Source organism: Lactuca virosa, chromosome 5 (assembly GCF_052849685.1).
Source record: "Lactuca virosa cultivar CGN04683 chromosome 5, Lactuca_virosa_CGN04683_v6, whole genome shotgun sequence".
Taxonomy (NCBI): domain Eukaryota; kingdom Viridiplantae; phylum Streptophyta; class Magnoliopsida; order Asterales; family Asteraceae; genus Lactuca; species Lactuca virosa.
In genome coordinates, this window is record NC_136430.1 from 67,458,271 (window position 1) to 67,475,095 (window position 16,825).

Sequence of the window (16,825 nt, forward strand, 5' to 3'; positions counted from 1 at the left end):
ACCGACTTACCTTTAAGACCACTTTCTGCGGTCTTCAAAAGTCCTTGAAGTTTGCTGAGTGTAACTTCCTCCTTGTTCATGTGGTATGTTATGCGGAATTGATCATAATACGAAGGTAAGGAGTGCAAAATGATATCTATTGCCAACTCCTCTGGGAAGTTCACATTTAGTTTCAGCAAACGGTCCACATACATTTGCATTTTATGCATGTGGCCCGTGATGGGTTCACCATCCTTCATCCTGGTTGTTATCATGGAGGAGATGATTTCATATCGCTCTTGACGAGCACTCTGATGGTAGCGGTCCATCAAATCCTGGTGCATCTCAAAAGGATAGTAGTCCTCATACGACTTTTGGAGCTCGGCTGTCATGGTGGCCAACATGATACATGACACTTTGGTAGCATCTCTCTCATGTGCCTGGTATTCAGCGATCTCCTCAGGAGTAGCCGATGACTCATCAAGTTCCTTAAGCTCCTTGTCGAGGACATATTCCTTGTCCTCATAACGAGTGACCATCCTGATGTTCTTGATCCAATCCATAAAGTTGGATCCATCAAAGATGACTCTCCCACAAAGGTTCATGAGAGAGAAGGAGCCAGTAGGGTTTGAGCCAGAAGTAGCATTGTTGGAAGACATCTGAAAAGAAGAAATACAAGTTTAGATTAGATATAAAGATAGACCTTAATAAGACACCCAAATGTAATATTAAGGCTAGGACCCAACACAATATTTTATAACTTGGAAGAGGGATGCCGTAATCCAAGCTATAAAATATTTGAAGGTAGGTGAATGACGATTCACCAATTTCCACCATGAAAAACGAAATAAATTATTAGGTTTTAATTGGTTTTGAAACTCCTAGATTCTTTGAGATTCATTGAACTTTACAATGGCATGTTTCAATCTCGAGTGCGCCCTTCAGGTTTTGTGACTGGGATGCCGAGGATCACAAAACAAGGTGTGAAGTAACCATGCAAATTACTTGGTACCCTTAATATTTACCCATCAATCGATGTGCCGGTTAACGACACGCGCTCCATCGATACTATGATAAACATTAAGTTACCCTTTACCTACCTTGTTAAGTCCAGGTTAGTGTGTCGGTTAACCACACACGCTCCACTAACGACTTAATCAAAGTGCAAAGTGTAATTTCATGGGTTAGCACCTTATTCACATTTTCTTAAAGTAACTAAGATTGGGAATTTATAAAACATTTAGTTACTTTATTTTTCATCATACTTTTAATGAGAATTTAAAGTCCTTGTCTTACCCGTTCGGATAACGACCCTCCACTAGTCAAGGAAGCGATGTGTGAGAGTGGACACCCATTAAGTTGCCATTTTATAGGCAACAACCTTATACCCCCTTATAGACCAGCTTCGTGAATGAGGCCTACTAACGGTAAAACGACTTGTTCTTATACATATATATAAAAAATTATTAACTTATAATATTATAAAGTATAAGGGTTGAATTTTAACTTTTCAAATTCTAGGGGTTGGAACTAAAGTTTTTAAAGTGACTTTACATGTTCCAAAACTTGAGGGCAAGTTTTGTAACTTTCAAAACTTTTCATCTTTCATAACTTATGAGTTAATGGATTAATAAAATGAGAGACTTTTCATTTTATATAACCTATGTGTTTATTAATGGACTTTAAAAGAATGACTTTTGGTAATCCATAACTTGAGGACAAATTATGGATTCCATTAAAACACATAATGATCAAGAATTAAACTAACAAGCAAGTTACAAATAATTCCTATGATCTTCTAAACTCATAAGTTCATGAATGTTCATATCAACAATTTCAAGAATCGTAAATAAACCATATAAAACTTGAAATTTTGATAATTGCCATTGAAAATGGATTAGCATAACCATTACACCATCTAAAACAAGTTTTATAACACCAAAACAGTTTAGGGTAATGTTTCTAGTCCATTTCTAGCAGCAAAACTCGAAAATCTGCATTCAGGGTCTCCTACTCGTCGAGTGCACGAACCTACTCGACGAGTAGGATGAATTTACTCATGGACTCGTCGAGTCCCCCCATGGACTCGGCGAGTTCATGCTGCAGAATGCAGAAAACTTGAGTTTTTTCAACAATTTGCATCAAGTATCAAATAAACAAGCCTAGGCTCTGATACCATTGAAGGGTTTTGAGCATTCTAACACTCCTATGGTGTACATGCAACCCTAGAAACCTTGGATCTATGTTTTACTATGATACATGCAAAAAAAAATTTCCAAGGTTTATAACCTATCTAGCACACATAGGGAACTTTTAAACATATAAGTAAGTAAGAAAACATACCTTGTTGTAGTTTGGATTCCTTGAGAACCTTGTGAGACTAGCACCTCAAGTGTGATGCCTCAAATGTCTCACACAACACCAAATGCACTTGGAATAACTTAGAGAGAAATGAAGAACACTTAGAAATCGGCTAGCCCTCACAATTCTTACTTAGTAGCCGATTTTGGTGAACAAAGTGATGCTTATATAGTGTGTTACAATTAGGGTTACACCATGTAAACCCTAATTGTCATGGCTTTTCATTTCTTGGATCCATGGGTTCAAAAAAACCATGGAGCATCCATGGAGCATCCTATGGGTTTTAGCCCAACTTGATAATCCATGGAGCATTAGCCCACTATACAAGTATGGATGATTTACACAATCAACCCATATATTTAATTAGTCTCCTTTTTTATCACTTAATTAATTCCAAATTAATTCTTGATCAATACTAATTAAATAATATTATTAATATATTAGAACTTATAATATATTAATAAACCATAAGTGTTATTTCTCTCATTTTAGTCTATCCAAATGCATGATGCCATGCAACCCAAATGGACCATGCCAAACCAGGTCAAGTACATACCTGAAATAGTTATGGACTTAGACACCTTATCCAACAATTCGCGAGTTAGTCAGGGGGAGATAACATGAACTTCTTATGCAGCTGATGGCAGATAGCGAGTTAGAGGATACCCTAGGGCAAGCCTAGGATGAGAGTAGTGTTGGGAGCAGTGTTAGTAGCAATGAAAGGGACTTGGTGTAGTCGAGGCAATTCTTGAGGGAAGTACGGATAGATGTGGAAGGTAGTAGGGGCCCATACTACTGAAAGCCGAGGATCTGTACTCGATTCAAGAAGGGTTGATATAAGACTAGGGAACTTGTAGTGAGTGTGTGAGATCCCTCAGTAGTGAGGAGTATTCTGATGGTAGTTATGGTATGCTTGTAGCATGGTGACGCTACGAGGTAGGCCAGTGGGCAGTTCTGGTGCAGGTGAGGGATCAAGCTCGGGTGCAGGAGCCGAACAGCTCGGGTAGCAGATGCAAGAGTTTAATTCAGCCGAGATTACGCGCAGTATACTAGACTAGACTCCTTTGATCTTCGGTACAGTCAAGGAGGGGATTTTGGAGCTTTTGGATAGCCGCCTCGAGGCCTTCCTGGCCGATATCGCTACGGGGCAGTTAGGGGTTCCACTGAGACCCAATGTTTATGGACCTCTGGGATCCCTCAACAGGGAGGGTCCTGTTGTCAGCTGTTTTCATCAGGGATCGGAGGTGGGTTACATACCTTGTTTCCAGGAGATTCCACTATACGGTCGGATCGTTGTGGAGGTTTCGCGAGCCGTACGCGAGGATTTAACCGATATTATTGAGCGTGTTACTGATAGGGTAACCGCTAGGTTTTAGGGTCAGTCAGGGGCTGTGCAGACGGTTGATGGGGTAGTCGGGGTAACTCGGGAGCAAGAGATTGGGTTAGATGTGCAGTTAGGGAAAAGGAAGCGGACGCCAACATCAGGACGATTGAAAGAAGGTGGAAGGTCCGACTCGGCTGACTTGGGTGTTGGAACTCAGGAGATCTTGAGGTGTGTGGCAAGTGTGGGGGGACCCATGGGTTTGCTTGTCACAAGTTTAGGTTTTTCAAATGTGGAGAAAGAGGGCATGTACATCGGGATTGTAAGAAGGATCATATATGTTTTCATTGTCACCATCCAGGTCATTTTAAGTCTCGTTGTCCTATTTTGGAGGTGGAGAGAGTTCAGGCTCCAGTGCCTATGGTCCCGCAGGAAGTCAAGATCGAGCCGTAAGAGATCGCTGGTATGTAATTCAAATTCAGCTTCTGTTTATGATTTTATTTTTATGGTACTGCATTGATGTCAGTAAGTGCGTTTCAGAATATTATGTTTCATGCTTATGATTGAATTATATGCCATGTGCATACCATGGATGTCAGAGTGGTAGTTCGAAGATGTTTCCCTTTAAGAGCAAGTTTCCAGGATGCAGTCACTATAGCAAGTGTGAGTGGCGATCGAGAGGTGTTCTATCAGTCTTCAAGAGTGGTTCAGATTTGGTATTGGTTAGTTTTGGAGCTCTAGCAATGGTAAGCGTTGGTTGTCAGCAGATCGACCCTTTAGACGGAGAGAAGGATTGGGAGTCCCTTCCAAGCTGGGAGCTGTAGGGATCTAGTTGAATCGAAGTGGGGGAGAACTATCCCAGAGGCCAGGAGCAGAAGTAAGTGCAAAATTGGGATGAGTTCACAACTTTTTGGGAAGGAAGCAGCCCAAGTGGTTATTTGGATAGAGGAGCGCGCGAGTTGGGAGTTTGGGAAACTTCCCAACATTGAGTTCGTGTATTCGCAGTAGACGATAACTGGTTGGGAACCAGGTAGAAGATTTCCTTGGCTGGGCGCGAGTTGAGTCAGGATGTAAGACTGCAGCATAGCCATAGCATTCGTTAGCAGCTAGTTAAAGGAGTGTGGGCGATGGCCCGTATCTCCTAGTTAGCGGAGTGTGAGCGAGGCCCTTATCTCCTAGTCAGCACGATAGAGATCGAGGAAGGATAGTTTTTGAGCTTCAGGATGGAGTTGGTCCTGCATAGCCCTAGATAGGTGAGACCTGTGGGGGAGGCCACTCCGAGATATAGTTTGGGTGAGACCCGTGGGCGAGGCCTGTGTGATTATAGCAGCGCAGGTGGGACCTGGTAGAGACCTTAGGGTCAAGATAGGGGATCGAGGATCCCAGGACTTAGGGAGTCAGGGTGGCAAGGTAGGTAGAGCAGTTTTAGATAGCCGAAGTTTCTTCAGAAGTTGTTAGGAGCGACTTAGAGTTTGAGATTGGGTTTAGTAACCGGTGGGAGTCTGGTAACCCAGATAATGGAAGATTAGTTGGGACCAGGGTGGTCTCGGTTCATCCAGAAAGCGGACAGGAGATAGCAGGATCATCGGGCAGGGGTAGCAATAAGGGAATTCTTGTTTGGAGCAGTTGATTTGTCCGGGAGGTGCTAAGTTACTCACATCAGGATTAAATAATCTCAGAGTGGAGGATTTGAATCTGTTGTCCAGCTCTCGTATGAGTCTAACCGTTGCAGGGATGAATTTTCTACTCAAAGGATTATCTGATCCATTCGCTGGGTTGGGCGTTCAGCACTGAGGCGTGATAAGAGGAAGCATTCAGTAAGTAGCAGCGATGAGTCAGCACTGGGAGTGGCTGGAGATCTAGATACAGCGAAGGGCATGTCCTTCATAGAGAAAGCAAAGGTTGTTGTTTTGGAAAGTTGCCCGGGGAAGGCCAGTGAACGCGCAGGAGAAAGGGGTGAACCCCTTGGATGTCAAACATAAGTACTCAGGGAGTACCAAAAGGATTTTCAGTTGGGTAAGAGTCGTGCTCTCAGGATTGTTGGTGATTAGAAGTTCTCTCAAGGTTCTTATCTTCAGGGATTATTTTGCAGAAAGACCAGACGGAAGGTCAATAGAAGTGGTTCTTCGGGGATCGGACCCAACAGGTGATGTATGCATCATACAGGAATGTTGAGAACAGATTGCAGGATAGTTGGTCGTAGCGGACTTCGAGGACGAAGTCTAGTTTAAGTGGGGGAGAGTTGTAACACCCTGTTCTGAAAGTATCCGCTTATGAATTTCAAAGGCCCGGGCTAGGGGCATTTTGGTCTTTTATGGGTCTCGGGTTTTATTCGAAAGGTTTTAAGGCTTGGGTATGTAGCCACGACCGTAGGGCTTCTCGCCACCTTTTCTTGGGTATAAAGTTCGTCGGAAATGGGCTTAGAACAAAGGATTTATAGCACTTTGAAGTTATTGGCAATATTGGTCCTTAATGGAGAAAGATGGCAAGAAAGGACCATGCATGCAAGGTGGCCAGCTCAAGAGTACGCCCAGCGTATAAAGGAAAATGATCGCGGGTGCGGAGGGGCGTACGCCCAACGTACTAGAAGTACGCCCAGCGTACGCTCAGAGTTCCCAAACCCTAATTTTAGGGTTGAGCCCTATATAAACAACCGTATGTCTTGAAGGCCAGCCTCTATTTCCACCCTAAAGGAGCTACTACAAAACCCTAATCCATATTTGAGTGTTCTTGGAGCTTAGAAGGTCAGTAGAGAAGCATCTTGGTGTTGTGAATCCATTTTCCAAACAAGAAAGGAACAAGGAAAGGTGGTGGTTCAAAGGAGAGGTTGCAGATCTGTGATTATTGCTTCATTTCTATCAATTTCAAGGTATAAAGATCTAAACTTGGTGATTATCTTCTTAGATCTCTTAGATTGAGTTTTTGGACCATTTTGGTCCAAAGGTTGAAGCTTTGTGGTTCAATCCGATTTCTAGGACTTGGAGTTGCTACTCTCTGTTCTATATGAGTCCCTAAGGCAGAAAGTTTCCATCTTGAATGTCTTAATGAGTTCATGCATGAGATCTAGCCCTCTTTATGGAAGTGGAATATCATTTTTGGGAGTTTGGGCTTGTTGGGGCCAAGTAAAGTCACCAAGTCAGTGACTTTATGGATTAAGACATGGAAAAGGACTTGGATCTGTGTTTGTAGCTTCTGGAGTAGAGTATTAAGCACTTAATGGGAAAGTGACTTAACAGGGGGGGAGTACGCTAAGCGTACATGCAGGTACGGCCAATGTACACACCATTGGCTAGTACGCTTAGCGTACGTGAATGTACGCCCCGCGTACTCTGTCAGTTTGGTCTTTGCATTTTGGGCCTCGGTTTGGGCCATGATTTGGGTTCTTGGGCCTTAATGGGCCATCAAAAGTCAGATAATATGGGCCAAGGAAATGTTTGCGCTTAGGGTAAGGCCCATTAAAGGGTTTGGGCCAATTTAGCAAATTGGGCCATTAGTGGGCCACTAGTGGGCTTGGGAAGCTCACCTAGTGTTGGGCCTTTTTCATTATGGTTTGGGCCTTAGTTATGGACCAAGTTGGCCTAGGGGTAGAATGGTCATTTTACCCTAAGAAGGATTATTGTATTGGACTAAGTGATGTTTGGTATTGGTAGTTCGGGAAGCCGAAGGGTCAGCAGCGCGGGAATTGCCGGTCAGCAGCCAGAGGGGTATCAGCAGGGTTCAGCAGTGCGAGGTGAGTCTCCTCATTGTGTGCATGGGTCTATGGCCACAATGCCAGCCCATTATGTTTGTGTATAATAGGAAGACTCGGGGGTTAGCCCTAGGCATTTTATGATATGTGTCGGGCGAGGCGCGAGAAATGTTAGTATGCTAGATGTAGTTGTGATTCTTGTATGTGTCAGTGTTTATAGGTTCCGGACCAAGGTCCGATGCCGGGGTAAGACCGAAGAGTGTTTATGGTAGCATGGTTCCGGACCAAGGTCCGATGCCGGGGCAAGCCCGAGGAAGGTTTATATGTTGAATGTTAGATTATACTTGTTGTCTTTGTGATACTTGTATGTGCCTGGTAGGGAGGTGAGTGTGGGCGAGGTCCCGTATCTCATCACTAGTCGAGTATGGATGAGGTTTTGTATCTCATTAGTAGCAGAGCAAGGGCGAGGCCCGAGTTAGGAAAGAGGTGAGTGTGGACGGGGGCCCGTATCTCATTATCAGCAGGAGCGTGAACGGGGTTTCATGACTCATCAGTAGCAGGACAGGGGAGAGGCCCAAGTTAGGCGAGGCCTTAGATCAGGAGAATAGTAGAGTATGTTTAGCTATTTGTTATGTGTTATGTTATATGTTTGTATGTGTTTAGCGGGCGAGACCCAAAGACAGGCGGGGCCTAAGAGAAACATATATGTATACCGAGCGGGGCGCTAGGCCAGGGGGGCCTGATGCCGGGCGGGGCCGGATGCCGGGCGAGGCCGGATGCCGGAGCTAGTCCGATGCCGGGCAAATCCTGATGCAGCGGGCGGGGGCCCAGTATGTGGTATGTGGCAGGTTGGGGAACTCACTAAGCTTCGTGCTTACGGTTTTCAGTTTTGGTTTCAGGTACTTCCGGTAGCGGAGGGAAGAGCTCAGGATGATCGCATGGCACACACCAAGAAGTTTTTAGCCTGGGATGTTTACTCTGATAAAATAAATATGTTTGAAATGATACTTGATTTCACATAAGGATCTATGTATGACTAGATTATGGTTGATTAATGATTTTAAAACGAAATTTTTGGTCCTGATTTTTGGGATGTTACATTAAGAAATAGTATTTTGGGCCATAAGACTCTTCATGGGCCTTATTGGGCCGAAAACCATCCCCTTTAATTATATGGGCCGAAAACCCATTCCTTTTATCATTTTGGGCCGTAAACACATATGTGGACCCAATGGGCCGAAAATTCTTATTGGGCTATATGCTTTCGATGGCTATAAAGTTCAAGCCCAATGTTTATTCTTTTCTTCTACCCCTTTTCTCTAATTCTCGGTTATATAAAAAAAAAAAAGATTAACTAGCTAAATTCATGCCACCTTAAAGTAATCCACCATATAACCATGCAATATCCAACATATCTCCATAAGCTTCAGATCACTAGGGTCAAACTCTACACACTCCCACCCTCCCCTCCCTCTCTCTACATCGACAGAATCCCCCCCCCCCTCACCCCACAATTCATTCACACTTCACATTTCATCTTATTTCCTCTCAAAAACTCTCTCACCTCCTTTCTCTAAAATTCGTGTGGGTGCTTGTTCTTCAAGGAGTTTTCTTTCAAGCTTCATAAAGTAGGTAAGTCTTAGTTAAGCCTCATTGTTTTGTTTCAAGTCTATAGCAAGATCCTTGTTCTTACAACCTTATTTTTGTATATAAATACCTAGAACCACCCACATCTTCAAAATCTCTTCAAGATAGCAAGCTAAGACCGAGAATCACCTCTCATTTCTTCATCAAAACTGATCTATCACTCAAGGTGAGTTCATATCACCTTGTTTTCGGTTTTACTATGTTTTTGGGGGAGGATACAAGTTGCTTTTGTGTTAGATCTAAGTATTTATGCATGAATGTATGTATTTTCATGTTATATGTTGTGATTATGCTATGAAAACATGTTAAACCTTCACCAAACTCGAAATATCTACTAAAACTTGGTGATGTTTGGAAACTAAATCACTTTATGAAACTTACTATGAAGTTGAAAGGATTAAACATGTTAAGGAATACTAGGCAACTAAATAAAACCGTAAAAGGGGCCAAATTTGACAAATAAACAAAAAGTGAAGTCTTTATGTTAACTCACGGTTTTGAGAGAACCAAAAGAGTCATTTTTAGATAAAAATGGATCTTTATGATATTCATGGTTTTAAAGGGGCCAAAAGTGTTAATTTTCACAAAATGGGCTTCTATTTGGGCGTTCACGGTTTTAATGGGCTAAGATGATCAATTTTCATAAAAATGGGCCTTATTTAGAAATTTACGATTTAATGGGCCTAAAATATAATTTTTGGCCTTTATGGACTAAAATGTCATTTTTATTAAGTTTGGGCCAAAAATGTCATTTCCAATATATTTGGGCCGAAAATGTTATTTCTAACAAAAGTGGGCTAAAAATGTCATTTTATTCAAAATGGGCCCTTAAATGTAAACTTTCGGTCTTAATGGGCCTAAAGTGTCATTTTTATCAAAAATGGACTTATAATGTAAATTCTCGGCTTGATGGGCTAAGAATGTCATTTTTACTAAAAGTGGGTCTTTTATGTCATTTTCGTAAATAATGGAACTAAAACAAGTATTATAATAACAATCGGGCTAATTACGATATTTCCACTTTGATCGGGCCTTGTATACACATTTCATGTTTATTGGGCTTTAAATACCTAATTACATGTTTATTGGGCCTTAAATACCTAATTACATGTTTATTGGGCCTTAAATACCTATTTACATGCTTATTAGGCCTTGTGTTCTCATTACATGTTATTTGGGCCTTGTAGGCCCATTGATTTTATTATTGGGCCTCCCGACACATTTTATGTTAATCGGGCCAATAACAAACAATACTTAACACTTTAATAAAAACAAATGGTATTTTCATCACCAATGTTTTGAAATCAAATGCATACTCGAAACATTATTTTAACACGGTAAACAATGTGATACACTGTTCGCGTAAATTTAGTTAAGGTTCTTGTGAGACGTTCTTTCATTCGTACCTACCTAGTGTACTACTATAAGTTCTGTAGTTATAACCAGAGTCTCCTGGAGGGAGAGCGAGAGTTTGTGTATAGATCTATACGGGGTTGACAGCCCCGCACCTGAGTTGTTCGCTACAGCTAGACTAGGCCAGTTTAGGGTGACAAATGTCTTACCTTAAACAAGCGACGCCTGAAAAACGTCACGACAAGCATATCAGTCACATCAAACATGGTTATAACGACTCACATAGAGTTTAACAACACGATAAATTTACGAAATACATATACTATACTTTTGATACACGTACGAGCTATTCATTCTATAACACTCGGGTCTTATGGTTTAAAGATTATAACTCTTTTACATACAGAGAATATCGGATTTTCTGGGAAATAAACATGATACCTTATATTTTACTTACAACAGAAAATATAGACATTTCTGGAACCCTCTCTTTATACATTTTCAAAATATGAACACACATGCTATGATACAAGATTTAAAACAAAATGCTCAAACAATTTTTGCGGAAAATATCGTATTTTCTGGAGTTTACAAATGATACAAAACTTTTCTTACAAACATGCTTATGAACTCACCAACATTATATATGTTAACCGTTTTCAAAATAACTTGTATTCTCAGGGAATCGTTAAGCAGGTTGGTCATCAAGAACACATGGATTTTTGTGTATTTTTGTTATCATAATACATTTGACATTTGGAATGTAATTTGTAAACCAACACACTGATGTAAACTATGATGGTTGTTGTATTTCACGTGTGATGATGATGTTGTTTTTGATACAATTATATACACTGTGATGATATTACAAGATGAAGTCACCCAACCCCCGGACGTTTTCGTCGTCTGGTTCGGGGGTGTGACACAAACTATATGTTTTGTTCAAATATTACCCACCGGTAACTGGCTCTTACAGGTTATATGATGACTTGGCTTAACTATTATGACATGACATAATAATTATTGACAAAACAATAAATGATATATTCCTCCTTTAAAACTCGATTTAGGGTTTCTTCATGAACGAATGACTTCTTCTTCTCCTATGATTGCTCTTCTTCTTCTAAAGTGACGATCTCGCACTTAAGTCCAAAACCCTAATTCTTGACTTAAGGCAAAAAGGAATCCTTTAACCTGCCTCAATGGGCCTCCCTCCCCTTAAGGCCCAAATCCATAAAAAGCCCAAAAAGGCATCCAAGCCCAACTACAATGCCTCTAAGGCCCAATATGGCCCAAGAACCCCCAACATGACCTTAAGCCCAAAAAATGACCTGCTACAATCAGACAGCCATACCGATGGTTATGGCCTTCGGATTGTGATTCTTAGTGTTACCTTAATGTTAAATTAGATTTCGTCGTTCCGGGGTCCAACCGAGGGTTATGGCCTTCGGAAACGAAATCGCAATCTAATTTGGACCCCGACATAGCTCTCTGATGCCTAAATTAGATTGCGATTCTTAGTGTTACCTTAATGCTATGTATGTTATCTTTTTTTTTTTGCCTTACCTTACTCTGCCTCGGATATCATGTCTTTGGGGTATTTATAAGCTGCTCGTTGTTAGAAGAGTTTATAGTCTTGATCAGTCCTTCATTTATTATCCTGTCTACAGACAGGCACGTCTCTTGTCCTTTCCTTGTTATTTTATTGTTTCGTACCATTTCTTTTGCATGTTTCTTGGGATATGGTTCCGATACCTGTGTACGATGTATTCAAATTTATATTCGTTCGTAACAAGTCGTGGTGTCTGTAACTCCCATTTGGTGATAGATAATGTAGGTTGTGGGGACCGAGTGTTCGGTTTGTGTTAGAGCCCAAGGGCATATCAGTAAGTATCAGTTCGAGCCTTTATGAAGTTTGGGTTTATGTTAGAAAAGTTTTAAGGAAAGGGAGAGTTGATAGTAGTTTAGAGCTTCTCATTTCTTTCTCGTGGATATAAAGAATGACAAAATCGGACTTAGAATGAAGAAGTTATGGCCTTCGGAAGATTGGCGGTTCTTGACCCTAGTCGAGTACGTTGGGCGTACGCTAGGAGTACGTCGGGCGTACTGGCTTAAACTCTGGATCGCATAGGCTTCAGCATATGTTGGGCGTATGCATGGACTTGTTTAAGTTAGGCCTCAGGCCCACCTGATTGTAGCATGTCATTTTTTGGGCTTACGGCCATGTTGGGGGTTCTTAGGCCATATTGGGCCTTAGAGGCCTTGTAGTTGGGCTTGGATGCCTTTTTGGGCTTTTTATGGATTTGGGCCTTAGGGGAAGGGAGGCCCATTGAGGCAGGGGTAAAGGAGCCCTTTTTGCCTTAAGTCAAGAATTAGGGTGGACTTGAGTTCGAGATCATCACTTTAGAAGAAGAAGAGCAATCATAGGAGAAGAAGAAGTCATTCGTTCATGAAGAAACCCAAAATCGATTTTTAAAGGAGGAATATATCATTTATTGTTTTGTCAATAATTATTATGCCATTTGATAATAGTTAAGTCAAGTCATCATTTAACCAGTTACTGGTGGGTAATATTTGAACAAAACATATAGTTTTTTGGTGTTTTTTTTGTACAAAAAGTTTACTTGGATGATGTTTTTTGAACATACCAAACTTGGATGGTGTTTTTTGAACGATTTTGAAACATAGTGTAACGCCCGTGTTTCTAAGCTAGGCATTAATGATAATGTAATAGTCTAGACCAACCTTTGTAATTGGTTTTGAAATAATAAGAATGAATTATTTGAGTATTATGTGTTTTATACTTAATTATTATGATTTAATAAGTTAAGGATAAAAATAAGCATCGAAAATAAATGTTAGATGAAGCCGATATCTATGAAGAAAGTTGTAGTGGTTGAAACAAGGATTCCGGAGATATAAAGAAATACCGAAATCCGAGTTATAACGAATAAGTTATGATCTGTTGAAGTTTCGCGACAGAACCGGCACGACGCTGTGTGACGTAAAATGTGAATTTACGTAAAAGTGTTTTTTAGCCTTAGTGATCTAAATAAAAGTCGTTGTATACATTAAACCGAGAGCGTACATAAAAAGAATGTCCAAATCTGACTTCGTATGAGGAAGTTATGAATTTTCTAAGATTTGGCATAGCAGTATGCAGCCCGAAACTCGAATTTTAGATCGAGTGATTTTTAGCCGAAACAACCTAAACGAGAATCGAAGATCTTGTTGATAGTAGTTCAACGGTAAAAAGGCAGACGAAAACGGACGTCGGATGAAGAAGTTATGAATTTTTAACGGATTTTTCCTATCCCTGCCTGTTAGAAATATAACTTTAAAAATAAAGTCAAAATTAGCCGACGGAGTCTAAACGAAAGTTGTAGAGCATAATCTCACCTAGGCGTGGATATAAAGAATGTCAAAAACGGAGCTCGTATGCGAAATATATGGATTTTTGAAGTTCTTGGCACAATCTTCGAGGTTGGTCCGAAGGAGTACGCCCAGCGTACATAAAGATTACGCCCAACGTACATAAAGATTACGCCCAGCGTACTTTGCATGTATTCGATCCGGAGTCAGCCACGTCGCCTTTCATTCGCATGCGACACGTAGCTCGCACAGTTGACACGTCCGGAGCCACGTATCACGGTACGCCCAATGTACCGAAGTACGCCCAGCGTAGTGGCTCGCAAGGCAGTACGCCCCGCGTACCGAAGAATTACGCCCAACGTAATGCTAGGCTTCGGTTATTATAAATAGAAAGCGAGGCTTCTCGATTTTGTTTACAAAATTTTACTCTCTAAACTCTCTCAAAATATCCTAACACCCCCCGAAGCCTCGTGAACACCCCTAACACCCGAAGCAAGCCCGGAGTCCCGAAGTCTCCAAGAAAAAGAGTTTTTCGAGCCGAAACTCTGCCCGCGTGAAGCCCGGTTTTTGAGAAAACACCCCGGTTTCATCGAAAAAGATTGTTTTAAGGGACGAAGTGTTGTCCAATCACCGTCTTATAAGGTGAGTGTGTAGTCACTTTCATCTTACACATAGATATGAAGTATTTTCTATAAAATGCGTGCTATGTGTAATTATATTGTTTGTTTATTTGAGATGGGTGTTGAATAGATTTTTTATACAAGTTTTAAACTGTATATGTATTTTTATCTACAAATATGTTAGGTAAAACATGGGTAGATGAAATAGTTGATGTGTGTAAAAATGATGAGAGGCCTCGATGTTGTTGTTGTTGTAGTCATCTAGCGGAGTATAGATGACGACCACAGACCTTTCTAGACAGTCCAGTGGAACGCTAGCAGACTCGCAACCTGTAGGTGTTGGTGAACTATATGTTCGCTGGTTTACTCCATCCCCCTCATGGTTGCCTTATTTGATATAAATTGCTGAGGAATCCCTAAAGCAGTGTTGTCACCCCGATGAAAATCCTTAGGCTAGGTCCCTTATGATAGGTGTTTAGGGACGTAAAGTGAGGATAATGGGAACGGGTAATCAGGGATATTGTTGGTTGATAAGTACTTAGTGTGTTAGGATAATGAAAATCCTTAGGCTAGGTCCCTCATGTTGTGTGACACGTCCTTATCAAGACCTCTATTTACTAAAAATGTGTGTTTAGCACTTCATAAGTACTTAGGGGCTGTTTGGCAGGATCTGAATTTTTAAGATCTGAATTTTTAAGAGGTCTGAATTTCTAAGAGGGTCTAAAATTTTAAGAGCTAAATGTTTAACATGTTGTTTGGTTGGGACCTCTGAATTGTTGTGCTGAATTATTAAAATGACCATTTTACCCTTCTGTTTTATTTTTTTATTGAATTCAACTGTTTATTTAGAAAATAACCTAATAAATTTCTTAAATATGTATTAAAAAAAAATATAAACACCATATAAAATCCAAATTTAGCATAAATCAAAATTAAACACAAATCCAAATCAAACATAAATATTTTTAAATCCACAAAATCATACTAAAATCCAAATAAAATCCTACAAATTTAATTTCACCCCAATTGATTCGCAATCTGGTCACGCAAATTATCCATGTATTCATTTCCTTGTGAACCCCATTCCATATCGTGTACGTTTTCACCATCATTCTCTCCTCCTTGTGCTTGAGCATTGTTCTCCTCGAACGCCATAAATAACTCATCATGAATATCGCATTTCCTTATGAAATTATGGACTGCAAAACAAGCAACGACTATATCTCTTTGCACTGAAAAAGGAAAATGAGCCATTCGCTTTAGGATTGAGAATCTCGCCTTCAAAACACCGTAAGCACGTTCAATAACATTTCTGAGTTGCGCATGTGCATGATTGAAATTTTTCTTCCTTAGTTAACGCACGTCGTCGTCGATAATCGGATAACCAATACCTTATGTTGCGGTAAGGAGTCATAAATCCACGAGTGTTAGTGTATGCAACATCGCAAAGGTAATATTTATCTATACACATGAGTGAAGGAAGTATTATATATAGAAATTTAAAATCGTATTTTAGAATAAATTTAAAAAGAATTAAAAACCTGGAGGAGGGAACGGAAAGCCTGAAGTCGGGTTACATGCAACTTCTTTCAAAACTCGCGAATCATGTGTTATACCCTCCCAACCGGCCCATACGAATGTGAATATCATATCAGAATCACAAATTCCTAAAACATTTTGAAAGCATTCACCTTTTCCTCTTCCCCTATAGCGAGTTTGTTGATCAGCAGGCACGACTGCATGTACAAGAGTTCCATCTATGAACTATTTCTGTGGAGTGTTGAAACCTTCGTTTGATAATCGTGAACCGTTTATTATGTGCTATAGTTATCAAGAACATAGCCATCTTTTCTTCAACGCTTATATGTCTACTACTTTGCAACCAATTGTTTCGTCTAAAATGATTACATAAAAATACATATGCTTCACGTGAAAGACGCATCAGCTCATGAGCGGATGACTCGTCACTGAGACCTACAGTTTCTTGTTGAGTGCAATCAATGTCATCAAAGTCATGCAAACTATACTGGCTTGACTCTTGAGTAGGACGGGGAAGGGTAGAAGTTGGCCCCCAACTATGAATGCATGTCGCAGTCGCGCCTTCATCAAAGTCATGCAAACTATACTAGCTTGACTCTTGATTAGGACGGGGAAGGGTAGAAGTTGGCCCCCAACTATGAATGTCTGTCGCAGTCGCGCCTTCTAACAACTGTGTGCAAAGGTCGGGGTACGGTAGTGGCGTGCGTCTCAAAGAATCCACATGTTTGTTTGACTGTTTGGAACAAATATTTTATTATTTAAAAATGATAATATATTTTTTATAACTAAACAAAATACCTTCGATTCTAGTTCTCATTCTTCTTTGGAAAGATTGAAGGTGTTGGTTGTTGAATTGTACACATTGCCGGTTTTGTTTTTTAACTTCAAAAAAGCACCAAACTTTGACTTTAGGTAGTCATAGCGGTTCTTCATTTGTTTTTGGTC